Source organism: Nipponia nippon, unplaced genomic scaffold, assembly GCF_047370975.1.
Source record: "Nipponia nippon isolate SJK-2023a ecotype South Korea unplaced genomic scaffold, ASM4737097v1 scaffold_22, whole genome shotgun sequence".
Taxonomy (NCBI): Eukaryota; Metazoa; Chordata; class Aves; order Pelecaniformes; family Threskiornithidae; genus Nipponia; species Nipponia nippon.
Genome location: NW_028262339.1, coordinates 975666 through 991916, shown reverse-complemented (window position 1 = coordinate 991916; position 16251 = coordinate 975666). Strand labels below are relative to the sequence as shown.

The window sequence follows — 16251 nt, the reverse complement described above, 5'->3', positions numbered from 1 at the left end:
GGAACCTGTTAGCAGCACTTTATATAATGAGTTTGTCTGAAAAATAATGTAAAAGTCTTTGTGCTAAGAGACAGTTTAAAGTTTAAGAGTTTTCAAGTCCCTGTTGTATTAAGGCAGTAAGTATTGTGAACAGGGAAACATAGAATTCTTTTTTATGTAGCCATGACATAAGAAGCTGGAGCAACATAGCAGTTCCCTCTTACTCTACTAGAAGATGACTCAGATAAAGAAAATGAATGTTATGTTGTGTTTTAGTGAAAATTATCATAGATGCTGTATTATCAGAAATATTAGGAAAGGTGTTCTCTATACAACTTGACTATAGTTTGCAAGTTGATTTTTTTTTTTTTTCCTTTTAATATGCACATCTGAGATTAAATTCTGAAGTGTGCACATCCCTGCTTGGCTCTGAAATCTTTCTCTGGTCAAGCTCTCTGCTTGCTTTTGGGTTTGTTTTTTTCCCCCCAAATCACTGCATAGCAGAGCTGTATTGGACCAAAGGAAAAGAGAGATTTGTAAGCTTCCATCTTTTCCATTCCACTGCACTTATTACAGTTTTTTGGATCACAGCTGAGTTTATATTGATGTGTTTTATAAGACATCAAATATGAGCTATTGGCTTTTAGCATGCGTGTTGACTGTATATGTTTTTCCTGTACTATATAAAAAATGGCTTGGATTTAAGTTCTGTAGTGCTTTGGCTAGCTGGGTGTGAGAGGGTTATATCAGGATATTTGTGCTTCCTTTTGTAAGATTTCTTCTCTTCCTGAAGCCTTGAGTGATTTGGTTGAGAGTGAGCCAATTTTTATGCTCAGCCTAAGGTGATGAAAGACAGGAGTTTGTAGCCATTGTGAAATAAAGAAATGGAAAAAGTTAATGGTTTTCAGAAAGCTTTTATTGCCACCAAAGCATTTCCACTCTGATATTAGCCTTAAGACTGCTAACCTTTGAGAAAATTTACCGAACAATCCTTGAAAACAATTGGGGAAAAAATTAACAAATAATGATACCAGGTCAGGAAGGCAAAAAGAAAAAATAATTGTCCTTCATCCTGGTGGGGAGATAGTAACATGAGTTTTCAGCTAGGCATCGTTTTTTGCATCAGTTCTGTGATTATCACATTTTCCAGAATTTTCAAAAGGAATTGTGATCATTTCTGTCCTCCTGGGGAGTTTTATAGATGGGTGATTTTAAATTCAATGGGATAGACTGACTGATCAGATAGACTGATTTTGTTTGGGTTTTTTTTGTGTGTGCACTATGGTTTACGTTCTCTTAAAAGAGAATAGTATTTTTTATGTGTAAATAACAGCATAGTGACAAAATACCCACCCTCAGAAGTACATTAATTTGGCTGCAGTGTTTGGCAGTTTTCTCTGATAATTTTTTTTTTACAAAGTATTTTTATTTCATGTTTCAAAGATAACTTGCTAGCTGGCAAGGGAAAGCACAAGTACAAAGCATGGATTCAAAAGAAACTTAAAAATATGTAGACAATGGCACTTGCGATTCACATTTGAACACTGACAGGTAGTAATTTACTCCAACTCACAAGGTTGGGCAGTGTGATGAGTATTCAGTGCTTTCTCTTTCCTTGATCCTATACTAGTATACTGAGATTACAAAAGATGTACAGCATATTGCATAATGATAAAAGTTGCCAGTCTCCATCTTCTCAAAATAAACATCCTTTTGGTGGAGAATAGGCATGACACATACTGTTGAACACATCACATTAACATCTCTGCTTCAAAATGTCTGATGTATTTCTATAAGCTTTCATATGTTTTTATTATGAGCTTCAACTCTGATATTGTAAAATACTTCTCTGATTCAAAGATGCATTTAAGCTAACTGATTATTAACCATAATGGAGTGGTGCTATGTAAAGATAGTCATACCATTTTTTTTTTTTTTTAAACAGGTAGTGATGGGTTAACCTCCTTAACCTACCTATTGCACAATCCAGCTACATCTTTGGATTGAATCATAGGCATAATGTTGAAGAAACTATTGCTTGAGGTGAAGTAATTTATGTGATTACATAAGCTAGAAAATGTATGGGAGCTACTTGCTTAAGTGTGGAAAAAAAATTGGGTTTGCTTCCTCCTGTTAAGCAAGCGTTACAGAATTTAATTTCTTAGGAAATCTGAAAAGAATACTTAGAAATAGTTAGGAATTACTTAGCATGATAAGAATAATAAGGCTTTGGATACTCAATTAGCATCATACTTGTTTAAAAAAATGCATAAGATTCTTATTGAATCTACTTGGCCTTTTCATTTAGTGTAACAGCAACAGAATTAATTGCAAATGTGTAAAGTATGCCTTTTAGTGTAGGAAAAGCAGTCCAGTTAGCAATGTGAAGTCAAATGAAAAAAATCACTATGGAAGAAGTGACTTTGGGGCTTGCTAAGGATTTTAATGTGTGTTTCCCACAGCAATAGCTGTACCTGGCTTACCATGCTAGTTTCGACAAGGCTACACAGTGGAAAGCTTACAGCAGCAGGACATCAGCCTGCAAAACTGGGATTCAGCATAACTGAGCAAGTAGAAAGTTTGTAGAAAAACATCCTGAACATCGTACTTGACCCTTCCTATCAACCTAGAGTAATTTTGAGTGGTGGAAATCCTACAGGTCCATGAGCAGTTTTGGAGAGCATTGTCTTCACAATGCATTTTTCTTTAGGTTGAAGAGTCCTTGTTTATTCACTTTTTACATGAAATGAATCTTTTGCTCCTTTTTAAGCTTCTGGTTTTTATTTCAGAAGATAACATATGTGATCATTTTAACCATGTTTTTGGTGTGAAATTGTGAAATTTGAGTTAAATACAAATGACTATAAATACCTTCCATGTCAAAAAAAAAAAAAGTCAAGTGATAAAGGGTCCTGGGGGCTTATAGATAAAGCTAGATGGTGGGAAACAAAAGTTATAGTGGGATGTTCAGGAGGAAATGGTCTGTCTTTGATAGCAAAGGAGGATGGGCCTAGAGGTGAACACAAAGGTTACAGGGACTTGAATGGAGTTAAGTACTAATGGAAGTACTACATCCAAAAGATGGACTGGAGATCACTGGTGACAAGTTGAAACATTTTCTATTCTATAAGTTATTTCACTTTCATCAAGCTGCTAAATTTTCTAAGCCTCTGTACAAGTCTAGTAGCTGACCTCACAAAGATTTCTGTATGTGCATATTTCTAAGGCTTTTTCTCCCTTCTGAGAGAAACTGCCAAGTGCTAAGAATTATGCCGATGAGAGGATTACTTTCCAACCTTTGTACAAAATGACTTTATTCTGATGACTGTCAACCAAGTGAGGTGCATGTTCTTGGTCTATGCTATTGTAGTTTCAAAAGTTTTGCCTGTTGCATTGTGTCACTCATTTGGGACCACGTTACAAAGCTTGGATTCAGTATATTTTCAGCCTTGACACTGCAATATAAAGCTATTTTCCAGTACAAATTATTCAATAGAAAATCAGCAAAGGAAGCTTTACTTAATGGATTGTACAAAGCATTTAATTGGTTTTGAAAAGCATGTGTCTATTGAATCTGGAACCACTTTCAAATCTATATTTCTTTGTCTTTTTTGGGATATTTATCTACTTTTAATAAGAAGTCTTTTTTTTTTTAATTATTTGGGCTTATTCCAGAAAGTCAGTCTTTTGCTCTTCAAAGGTTAAAGATTAAAGAAAAAATGCTGGAGGCAAAATTATACAAAGGTTCTTTTGTAGCCCTGAAAGATAAAAGGCTTGATTTAAGCAGTACTGAAGTTTCAGAAGTTGAAACTTTTTTTTCAATATACAGCTTTATTTGAAATACACTGATATTTAGCCAGCCAGAACTGAATACAGAAGGAACTCCTACCACAGCCTCCTTGGCCTTCCACTATTGGGCCAAAGCACTGTGGCCTCTGAGCTCACAGATGGCAATTGTACTACGCTATCGTATTTTCTTTCGCTTGGGATGTCTGTCTCTAAATCTCTTTTTCATAAAACAAGATTATAATCCTGCAGTGACGTTATCACAAATGAAGCAAAAAATAAAATGTGAGGATTCTCCCATTTACTGGTCCAGCAAAGAATCCACTTTCATGTGTTTGAGCCGTGATTTCACAAATAGCACTTTTATAGGTATTGATACAAAAATTCACGGATGCTTCTCCTCACAGTCTGAATCTTCCCAAGGGAGAAACCGAGTATTCAGAGAGTCCCTGAAATGAAACTCAATAGCAACGAAGTTACTATTAAGCAGGTATCCTTTATTGCAGCACTGGGGATTCTCCACCATAAGTGCTCCCCCGATTTGGTGGACTTTCAGAGATTATATACTATAAAATCCTACATATTCACAGGATTTCCGAGAAATCATTTACATAAACATGAGATTTCCTGGAACTTATTAACATATGCAAATGTCCGATCCGCATGCGCAGTCGTCTCCCGTGGTGGTCTTCAAGGGGTCTTTGGGGGTCTTCAGATGAAGGCTCGTAGTCTTCTTCACTGTGTACGCTGATTGACCTTTGCTTCTGCGCAAACTCAGTCCTAGGATCACGTAAACGGTGTCCTTCAAGGCTGTTGTCATTCTTTTGTGACCTCCTATCTTCCGTGCTTTTGTTCTCCCAAGGCCCAGTTGTCTGAGATGGGATTATCCCTGAGCCCCCTTATCTTACAGCCATTCTAACTACTCCCTAAATCACAAAGGCCTTTCTTTTGTTTAGTTAAGTGACTAAGATATTTAAAATGTCCTCCTTGCCCCTAGGCTTTAATTCTTTCAGGAGGCATTTTGATGCAGTGGCTTTGTCTATATCTTGGCTTTAACCCTTTCAGTATGTCTTTGTAAGCAGATGCATTTTAATCTTCCCTTGCTACCAGCCAGATGCAGTCTAGCCCTGAACCTAAATCCAATGTGTTGTGTTGATGCAGCTAAAAGATCCAGCTTTCAGGAGGTTTTATTTACTCAGGCTCAGTGCTGCACTTACTGAAGGAAACAGCTTGTTTTCTGTTACTGGCTTGATTCCAGCTAGCTGAGAGCAGCAGCACAAGCTTGCACATGCCAACACTCAGTGGTATCAATTTCCTCAAGTGAAAGTTTTCTAATTGCAGAGGATGATACTATTTGCCCCTGTTTTGACATTAAGCTTTTGTGGGAGGCCAAGCCACTACTCCCAGTCCTGCTCCCCTCACTGAGTAACTGTCACCAACATCCCAGATACTTCCTTTTATGCTGTTTGCTTCATATGTTTTCGAAGATCACAACAGAGGCAGGTAGTCTTTTGCAATATCAGCATAAAATACTTTTAAAGGCAGTTATTGCCTTATATACTAGGGCATCCTTCCTAATATCACGTAGCTTTCAGTACATTTTGATCAGATGCACTGTTCTGTATTGGTGTACTGCGTTCCTGTGTCATTTGCAGCATCACTTGTTGTAATATATTGTTGTAATTTGTTTGTTTGTTTTTCTCCCCCAAGAGGTCCAGGTATATGAGAACTCTATAAAATTTTAATCTTATTTTAATCTTAATCTTAAATTTCTCTGTCCTCTTTTATTGTCCAGGATGGAAGCAGTCTGATTTTTTTTTTCTGCTAATAACTTTTTTGGAGTTTCCTAATATTTTCCAGTTGTCCATACTTTTGCAAGACATTTCTACTCCTTCTTGATTGCACTGAGACCTGCTTTGTTTCAGTCTCTTCTTGCAAAATGCAGAGGAATTAATAAGGGCACCTGAAATGCTGTAGCAGTAAGTGTGAAATGGAACAAACTTTGTACTTTGATCTGAATTTTTAGTTGTTCTGTTAACACAACATGAAATAATTCAAAATCTTATTTTGGAACACTTTGATCACATGCTGGTGGGGAGAAGTAGTGTATGGCCAACATGTAAGCCCTGTTCAATGTAAAGTGCAAATTTGTCCTTTCCTATTTTTGAAAAAACATTTGTATTTCTCAGAATAACCACTGTTTACAGAGGATGCAATTGTTATTTGCTACAGACCACACACAGGTAAAATATCCGAACTGAATTTACTCTCTTCTCTTGGTTAAGTCAGTCTTCATGATATCATTTATTGTGGGTGATTTGCAGTGATCTTTTTTTCATCAGTAAAAAGCCAGGTGTTAGACTTTGATCTACAGTTTGGGTTATGTTTATATCAATCTGTTCTAGAAAAATATGGGTGCCTATTCTGCAGTTCTCTGTTTGCAAAGGTCAGGCAATATGCACGTGGACAAGTGCCAGGGAAATCTAGTTTTGCACGGTTTAGAGGCAGAATGATCAGGCAGACAGCATGAAAGTTTGGTTAAAAGATCTCATTAAATAAAACAGAAAAAAATGTATTAGTGGCTACTGGACAAATATGAGCTATCACTCTAGGTTTGTAATAGAAATAATATTTGGGTTGTTGTCTTGGTGACTGAGTGCTAACCTTTCACTTATAGGTACAGACTGTGCTCAGCAAAGAATGCCGCATGCACCAGCTAGTTTTCTTCCTCAGTTTAAATCAGTAGTGAGAGGGACATTGTCCCAGGTTTTCTACAGTGTCTTGTTTCTTGGATAACAAGAAGTTAAAAGCTGGAATTTCAGTTTTATCCATTGATAAACATTTATATTTGGCATTTCTGATCAGTACTTTGATCTGAATTTTTAGTCATTCTGTTAACGCAACATGAAATAATTCAAAATCTTAATTTAATTTACCTACAATAATTGTGATTAAGTATATAGTCAATAGTACATGCCCCCCCCCATATTTTTTTTCTCCTTAATCCCCATAACTCTCAAAAGAATTCTCTCCAACTTCCCTGTAGCTCTTCTTTTTCCACTGCTTCTGCCAATAGTCTTTTTACTTCTTCTACACAAGTTTGCTAGAAACAGATGAGAATATGAACATCTTAGAAGCTGGTATTTTGGAGGAGAACAAGCCTAGATATTGTTATTAATATAAAGTATCATTTTCATAATCATGATCAGCAATATTTTTAAATGTTCTGAATTGTCAGCTCATGTGTACAATGTTCTTTGTACTGAAAAATGAAACAAAATGTGAAAGGTTGCCATAAGTGAAGTAATTATTGTTAGTTGACAGTGTAATGTGGGTCACCATAAACTCTACTTTTCTGTTTACCATCTGCAGATTTTAACATATCTTTGACTAGTAAGATTTCATTTTACAGAATCTGTTTAAAATGTAATAAGATACCTTTAAATCTATTATTTATAAGTTAATCTTACACTGCTTATCATGACCCTTACTTTTATTCAAAAGCATTATGCTCATGATGTTTCATAGCACATGGAAGCCACAGAAGGTCATGTTATACATTTGCATATTAAAACATGCCACAGTTTGTGTACAAAATCAAACTTCAAAGCATGTGATTTCTGGCTAAGATAGTATGGAAAGTTGAGAGAGCAAAAGGATAGCCATACTGGATCAAATCAAGACCGTGTTTAGTTACCTGTTGAACACATAACGTTTAGCATCTGAAACATCCTTTGCTGACAAGGTCTATGGGTCTATTCCCTGCTGTGTGGAGTTGTTACCTTTTTATTTCTGACCAGTCTGGCCCATCCTAGCTTCTTTTGATTCCTCTAGCTTTATTTTTAAGAAAAATATTTATTATTATTGCTGGTTCTAATTTGACCTCACTCAGAAGCACGAGGAGTTGGAGGGTTAGTAGGAAATAGTTGGCATTTTTTATTTGTCTTCTGGTTTGATTGTTTTAGCATTTCACATTTTCAAACATTCTGTTATAGCTATAAGGATTAGAATTCTTTAAAACTGAGATTTGAGTATATTGCTTAACAAATTCAGGAAACTTCATGACCATTTAGTATAGTGAATACATAGTAAAAATCACAGTAGTTGTTATTACTGCATCGTTGTGAAGAAATTCCTTGCTTGTCAGCAGACGATGGAATGATGTTGGAGGGTATCATGATGGAGTGTATAGAGCACAGAGTGCACGTGTAACCTTTAGGAGAAGATAAACTTGAAGAGGTGAGCTGGAATCTGTGGCCTTTAATAGTTCATCTCAAAATATGTTTTAAATATCATCATAAGGTGAGCAAGGGGAAAAAAGACATGCCTCTGAAGACCTCTAGAAGGACATTCTGTCCATCTTATTCAGTGGTTAAAGTGAACAGACTTCTGGAGATCTTTGAAGCAAGTTGACATGGTTGGATTTTGCATCTACCTTGCTGCTTTGACTAAATAAGGAACTTAGACGCTTTAGCAGGTGATCTCATTAGAACGGTTTCATTGTCTAGGAGGTAGATAGGGAATCCAAATGACATGGCCTGAATCCCACACGTAGTATCAAAAATAATAGCAGCAATTATTTTTACTCTGAAATTTAACAAAAAAGATTTGAACTAATGATAATTTTACTGAAGTTTTAAAAGCGAGACTTTGTTGATTTTTAATTATGCTTTGATAACCGAGAGTAGGGGAAGAAAAACACCTATTACACATGAACAGGCTGTCGTGGTTTAACCCCAGCCGGCAACTAAGCACCACACAGCTGCTCGCTCACTCCCCCACGGTGGGATGGGGGAGAGAATCAGAAGGGTAAAAGGGAGAAAACTCGTGGGTTGAGATAAGAACAGTTTAATAATTGAAGTAAAATAAAACAGTTAAATAGGCAAAGCAAAAACCAGCAAAAACCGTGCACGCAAACAAAGCAAAACAAGGAATTAATTTGCTACTCCCCATGGGCAGGCAGGTGTTCAGCCCATCCCCAGGAAAGCAGGGCTCCATCACGCGTAAAGGTTACTTGGGAAGACAAACGCCATCACACCCAATATGTGTCGTCCTCCCCTCCCCTCCCCTTCAGACTGTCAGCCATGAAGTTTTTCTTATCACTTGCAATGAATCTTTTCTGAAGAATAAAAGTAAACTCTGTTTTAATTTGTTCACTTCTTTGTATTTCCTGACTCTGACTGGAGAAAGAAAAACTAAAACAACACAAATGAAACTTTTCCCTTTTTGCTGTCCAGTGAAACTGGAAATACCTACTAAGTGATAGTCTTTTGTGATAATTTTACTGCATTAAGCAGGAAATAAGATGCTGAGAGAGATTAGCATTGACAGCTTGGAAGCTTAATTATAGTAACAAGCTTTATATGAAAATATCATCGTCTCAATGGTGAATAACATATTTTAGTAATGACATTATTTAGATGCTTTGACATGCAGCAAGTATTATGGATTTGGGTATTTTTATGTAGCTGTTAAATGCCAGCAAATGATCATGAAATGCTTCTTTGAAATGGAAGTTGTGTATAATTGTGTTTTTTAACTAGTCTTGATCTACAAATTCAACTTATTTTTGGCTCTTGTGTATTAAATACACAGCTCTGCAGCAGGGGAGTCAGTGGTTGCTTTTGAAATTGACTTCAACAGGACAAGAATGGAAGAGATCACTGCAAGAAATAAAAAATAAAGAAAAGATAAATAGCCTTATTTGTATGTATAAATAGTAATTTTGGCTTCTTAATGAGCCTCACAGTGGGATATGATTATTGCTTCAAGCTGGAATTTTCACCCTATATACCTCATCTTTCTGAAATTTGCTACACAATCACATTTTTACAGTATTTTCCCTGATGATGATCACTGAGTATTTGTGTATGGGAAATCAGTCTGAAGAAGCATCTGCTCTCATGACTGATCTCATCACAGTCCAATACCACCATTGTAGAGCAACTTTTCCTAAGTGGGTAAATGTTGGATTTCTGCAAATAGTCTCATACAGGTACTTCTGAGATAACATCTGGTTGTATTAAAAATTTATTCTGTTCTTTTCCAAATAGGAAAGTTTTACAGGCACTCTAGAACAGAATTAAGAGAAAACTATTTGGGTTTTTTTTTCTCTAATGTAGATTAAAATTAAATACATCTGAAAGCTTCCCTCATTTTCTTCTTTGTTTTCCTTCTGCAGCTAGTTGAAAATCAGTTAATTCTTAAATTTATGAAAACTTGAGAACTACTACCCTGAATGAGGGAAGGAATATTTTGTGTAAATTTCTTACATTAGAAATGCATGGAGCTAAAGGGAGTAAAACCACCTGTCATTTTATTTACTATTAAAGGTAATAATATTTACATAATGTTTTTGGAAATGTGATTTACAAATGACTGATGGACTTCGCAAAATAGGTTTTGGATACAGAAGTCCAGTTGCTGACATCTCTGATTATAGCTGCGTATGTATGTGTGAGGAAGTATGTTTTAAATCTCTTACCAGCTGTGATAAATATGCCCAAAATTCCATTTTCAACTTGTACCCTCAGTAAGTCATAATTGAACCTTGATTTCTTAAAAGTCTTGGGGTTTGTGTGTATTGCTACATACTACCTTTTTTTTTTTTTTTAAAGCTTTCTTTCACCTCTGTAAGAGACTGAAGCGTTAAGAACAATTGTCTCAAAGCTTGCTTGTGTGTGTTTATCTGATAAGACCGGACAGTAGACCACTCTCTTGTCTGACAAGACCCGAGGGCAGACCACTCTTTGGCTTATCAAGTACCACCATCTGGCAAGGAAACTTGTGCAAACTTGCTGAAGCAGCAGGCCATTCTTTGGCTTATCAGGCACCACCAAGAATAGGACACCAACTGGTATCCGGTCCGGCTGCTTGCCCCACCAGTAGATGTGCATGTGTTGGGTACGTGATGTTGCCCTGGGTAACCAAACAGAAACGAGAGGGCAAACTCCCTCTCCAACACCAGATAAAAGACGGCACAACGAAACCTGAGTGTGGCCATCCACCACCGAAAAACTGAAGACAGGACCAACGGGATGCCGCTGGATCCATGGTGGTGACTATCCTTTGTTTATCTCTCTGAATGCTTGCTTAATTTCCTCCTAATATTTCCTGCCTTTCCTATCGCTTTACTCTTTTATATCTACCCAATAAAACGTCTGATTGGCGGCATATGACCTCGTGTCTTAATTTCGCCCTTGGGATCGTTACAAACCTTCCCCGAGCCTGACAATCAGACCGGGGCTTAACAACCTCATTGGCTCTTCCAACGTTGATGTGAAAAATGCAGTGACCTTCAGTGGGCCTCTGGAAGACATGTTCGGGTACACGGCTCAACAGTATGAATATGAGGAAGGAAAATGGTAATCATCTGTTTTGTTTTTCTTAATAGTAAACTCCAAATTATCAGATATTCAGTGACTCAGGTGCTATACTATTATTTGTAAGTATGTCCCATAAGTAAGGGTCAGATTCTGTCAGTCTTAGTCATATTTCTATGGACTAATGCATAGTCCTGAAGAAACCTGGAAAGATTGGGAGACTGAAACATCCAAATTTATATCTACTTTTTTTTCATCAAAGACATAAATGAGTTCACAAAGTGGGTAAATTCTCTCCTTGCTGGAGCTGAGAAAATTTTATGTTATGCCTGAGCCCTCTTTTTTCCATTTACTGAATAAAAATCATTATTTATCTTTTCCTTATGTTGTATTGCCAGTGAAATTGCTCCTGTTTTGCCTAGCTAATCTGTATTTTTCTTTCCACCCTAAAGATTTTTGTCAGAGGATGTCTGAACTGAGTTTTTTAACTGGTGGGAAGATTTCTCTGTCAAAATATTTATTAATACAGTACTCCGCCTTCCCTTTTGAAGGGCTAATTATGTCTTGAAATTGGTAATATATTCGCATTTGGGACTTGGAGCAGCCTTCTTAACATGCCTTTTCCTTCTTGTTGTTCTCCTGAATTAGAAGTTGCATTTTGATGTGCTTACCGATATCGTTGCTTCTCATATCTTTTGATAAACACCTGCTTATGCTTTTCCCTCGTAAGAACAAACTTCACAGGCTAATCACTGGGCTGGAGAACTGAAATAATGACTGAATGGTAAAAGGTTTGGGAATCATGAGATCTCCATTGTTCTTTGCAGATTTCTCTGTTTTTCCAAGAGCTTTGCCAGTAATTTGACATTCTCTGTTAACCCCAGGGACTCCTACTGGCAGCCTGGGACAATGGGCATGTGACTGCTTGACAGCCAGGTCAGGCTGTTCTGCAGTGCCTGAACAATCTCCCCTGCAAGCACCAGGGCTGTGTGGCTCTGATTGATAGTCTGTCCACCACTGCAACTCTGTGTTCACTATTAGCCATAGAGGACGTTCACTGAAATGAAATTTCAGAGCCCACTTTTGAAAATGCTAGCTCTTGATTGCCCAGACTGTAGGATGTTTAAATATATACCTGCTTGAGGGTCATGGGAGACTAATACTGACCTTCTTTGAGCTAATTTAGACTTTCAGGAAATGCTATTCATTCAAGGAGCTGGGGTTTTGCAAAGTAAGCTATATTGTTGTAAACTGTCCTGAAACCTTTCAAGAGCAAAATATAATATGAGCCAGAAAGGTGACTCTTCCAGTAGCTGAAGGAAGACAGGAATCTAAACCAGTGTGATAGGTCTGAACATCTCTGAAATTAAACTCCAGAGCTGCTGTTAAATTCTCAAGCTTTCAAGTTGCTTTCAGCATAGCGACATACAGAGCAGGAAATCTGTAGGTTGTGATACAAAAATTCACAGATGCTTCTCCTCACAGTCTGAATCTCCCCAAGGGAGAAACCGAGTATTCAGAGAGTCCCTGAAATGAAACTCAATAGCAACGAAGTTACTATTAAGCAGGTATCCTTTATTGCAGCGCTGGGCAGCACTGGGGATTCTCCACCATAAGTGCTCCACCGATTTGGTGGACTTTCAGAGATTATATACTATAAAATCCTACATACTCACAGGATTTCCGTGAGATTTCCTGGAACTTATTAACATATGCAAATGTCCGATCCGCATGCACAGTCGTCTCCCGTGGTGGTCTTCAAGGGGTCTTTGGGGGTCTTCAGATGAAGGCTCGTAGTCTTCTTCACTGTGTTCGCTGATTGACCTTTGCTTCTGTGCAAATTCAGTCCTAGGATCACGTAAACGGTGTCCTTCAAGGCTGTCATCATTCTTTTGTGACCTCCTATCTTCCGTGCATTTGTTCTCCCAAGGCCCAGTTGTCTGAGATGGGATTATCCCGGAGCCCCCTTATCTTACAGCCATTCTAACTACTCCCTAAATCACAAAGGCCTTTCTTTTGTTTAGTTAAGTGACTAAGATATTTAAAATGTCCTCCTTGCCCCTAGGCTTTAATTCTTTCAGGAGGCATTTTGATGCAGTGGCTTTGTCTATATCTTGGCTTTAACCCTTTCAACATTAACTAACCTATATCATATCCAGGTACTTTTTTTCTTCTCTAAAAAGCTTTAGAAAGCTGTTATTAAACATGCATGCTATACAGTATGGCAGATTAACACTACAGTTAAACTAATTTCCAACTTGTACTTCACTCTTAACTGAAGATTAAATGTGTACTTATAGGGAGTTTAAAATATTTAATACTTTCTCTACTCCACATTAAGGTACCCTAGGAAAGAACCATCCCTGTATCTTCAATAACTACCTTGTAATTTCCTTATTATATTCAGACAGAAATTTATTTTTTCTAATAAGTGAGTTATTTCCCATCACCCTTATAATTAATTTCTGTTACCACAGACAGCTCTTAAGCATCTTTTTTACCCACTCTGGAGACAGTTTAGCTCCTTACATGTAGGAACTTGGGCCTGTTCTCCAGCAGAAACTTGTTGGCGATCTTGACTGCCTACTGGAACATGTAGTCACAAAACTGCTCCTGCGCAAAGCCTGGGCTAGCCACCAGTACACGCTTCACCACCTCAAAGTTGATATACGACTGGATTGCTTGCACCATCTGCTCGTAAAACCTCTCCAGGGCCAGGTCGTGCTGAGTGCAGCTCCCTTTCCACTTGTGGGGGATGTTCACCTCCACCTTGGCACAGGTACAGGGTCACACTGGGAGTGACCAGGTACTCCAGGCTAGGCTGCAGGCCTGCTCAATGCGCTCCAGCACCACACTGTCCCACTACTTCTTTGCCAGCATGAACTGCCGGTTGGGCTCCAGCTTGATGGCGTGGTAGGCCTCCGTCTTGACGTACTCATTCTCCTGGACATTGGTGCCTTTGACCCGCAGCTGGCAGGCCTGTGAGTCAAAGTCGATGGCCTCAACACAGAGGGTGAGGGTGGTGCGGATGCAGTTGCTGCCCACACTGAGCTGTTCCAGTATGTTTTTTTAAAAGCTAGATTGTGTACTGGGTTTAAATTCTTCTTTCTGTCTCTTTTTAATCTGTAGGCTACATTTTACCTATTATGTCATTCTATTCAAATATCTTCTGCCTAGACTCATTAATTTATGATTAAAGATATAGAAATGGTTCTCTCAATAACTCTTCACAATCACCTAAGTGTCCAGGAGCAAATCTTACCGAACTATTACTCTTAATGGCAGGATTTCGATTTCCAGTGTGTACTGTGAATTCTAATTTAATCCAAGTTCTTCCTTACACATTTAATGGAGCCAGTTGTTATCTGCTGGGTAATGCTGGGCTATTTAGTGTAGCTAATGAAGATTTGAGAACAAAAACAGTGTCCGTCTCTAAACAGCATTTCCTGCAGAAAACTGGATTTAGGAGTGGATGCTAACTTGTGGTGCTTACAAAGTACTATATGAGAATAGTGATTTTTGATCGTGCCAAATTTGGAGGGGGAGTGCACAGGATAAAAAGCCTTAAAATTTAAAAAAATTGAAGTTGCTTTTAATAATTAACCCTGTTAATGACATTATTTTTCATTAATGAGAGGAAAAATTATGTATTTTACATTTCTGGCTCACGTTACTTAAGACTGAATTCTTCTTCTGGGTGCCTGTGAGCCTCTCCTTTGGCATTTGGGGTCTCAGAATTGAAAATACATTTTCTTCTAAAATATATTAAAATCAAGGAGATATTAACCAAAACAGATATTTCCTTATGTATTACTTGTAATACTTGTCATCCACCCACCAATGCTGCTTATATTTTCCACTGGAATTTTTTTAACATTATTCTATTGTGTAATTTGGTATATAGGCACATTTCCTTTCTCTGTCCTTTATTAAAGAGGAGACAGAATGGCTGCTTTTCCTTGTATCTGAACTAGAATAGTAGATACTTTTCTTGTTCTCCATCCTGTACTCTGTGCAGAGCTTGCTGCAGCTGCTCTCTCTGTAATTTTTATTTGCTGACTTTCATGCTGTTTAAGAAAGAAGAAATTTCAGCTAACATATTTCATTTGAAGGGTTCTTATTGGTTCACCATTAGTTGGCCAACCTGAGAAAAGAACAGGAGATGTATACAAATGCCTTGTAGGAAAGAATAACCAATCACCCTGCATAAAACTGAACTTACCAGGTATGGAAGAAAATAAAGGAGATTTTTAGCTAATAAATATGCATTAGAATTGTTTCTGTAGAGAAAATGTACTTAGGATTCCAGACCTAAACGTGAAGGAAGTTTTTAACATCAAAAATAATTTTCTTTTAAAGCCTCTTATTCTCCTATGGAAAATGTGCTGATAATTTTAGAATGGGCATTTGGCTGTGTTATCAAAACATTATTATGACTGGCATTAATTGACTCTGGTTGGTAGTCCTGGCCATGGAGCCAGAAAGGCCATGGAGCATAGATTCATGGGTTACCCTTTCCAAAGCTCTCTGAAGCCAATGAGAGCCTTCATAATGCCATGAGTAGGCTTTTGATGAGAACATAACTAGCCAGAACCAGGCTGAAGCACCTTAATACAGTATAGGTAAATATTAATAATTTTCTTGCTTGTGTCAAGAGATATGCAATGTAGACAGGAAGAGACTTCCTGTTAATATGAATTTCACTAAATACACCTGTCATGGTATTTTTTTTAATCATCTCCTCTTTTCCCTTGAAAACCTAAATGTCAGTAATGATACAGTAACAAACATAAAAGCTGTCATTCATTTATGGCAGGACAGGGTGAAAAAAATGAATGTTTTTGTGTTCTAATTAACAAAACTGTGTGAACAGTTGTCATGGTTTAACCCCAGCCGGCAACTAAGCACCACATAGCTGCTCGCTCAATCCCCCCACCCCAGTGGGATGGGGGAGAGAATTGGAAGGGTGAAAGTCAGAAAACTCATGGGTTGAGATAAGAACAGTTTAATAATTGAAGTAAAATGAAATAGAATAGTAGTAATAGTAATAATAATAGTAGTAATAGTAATAATAGGACAACAGTAATCTATTGCTTTCGTTGTGCTGTTTTTTGGGGTTGTTTGGGTTTTTTTCCTTCTTTTTTTGCGGTTCAAGAAAACTATT

The 16251-nt window shown here is 37.5% G+C and overlaps 1 pseudogene; it reads left to right on the top strand.

Annotated features, from left to right (window-relative positions):
- The first annotated feature begins 10802 nt into the window (after window positions 1-10802).
- Window positions 10803-16251, top strand: part of LOC104022056 (integrin alpha-1-like) — a 59548-nt pseudogene continuing 54099 nt past the window's right edge.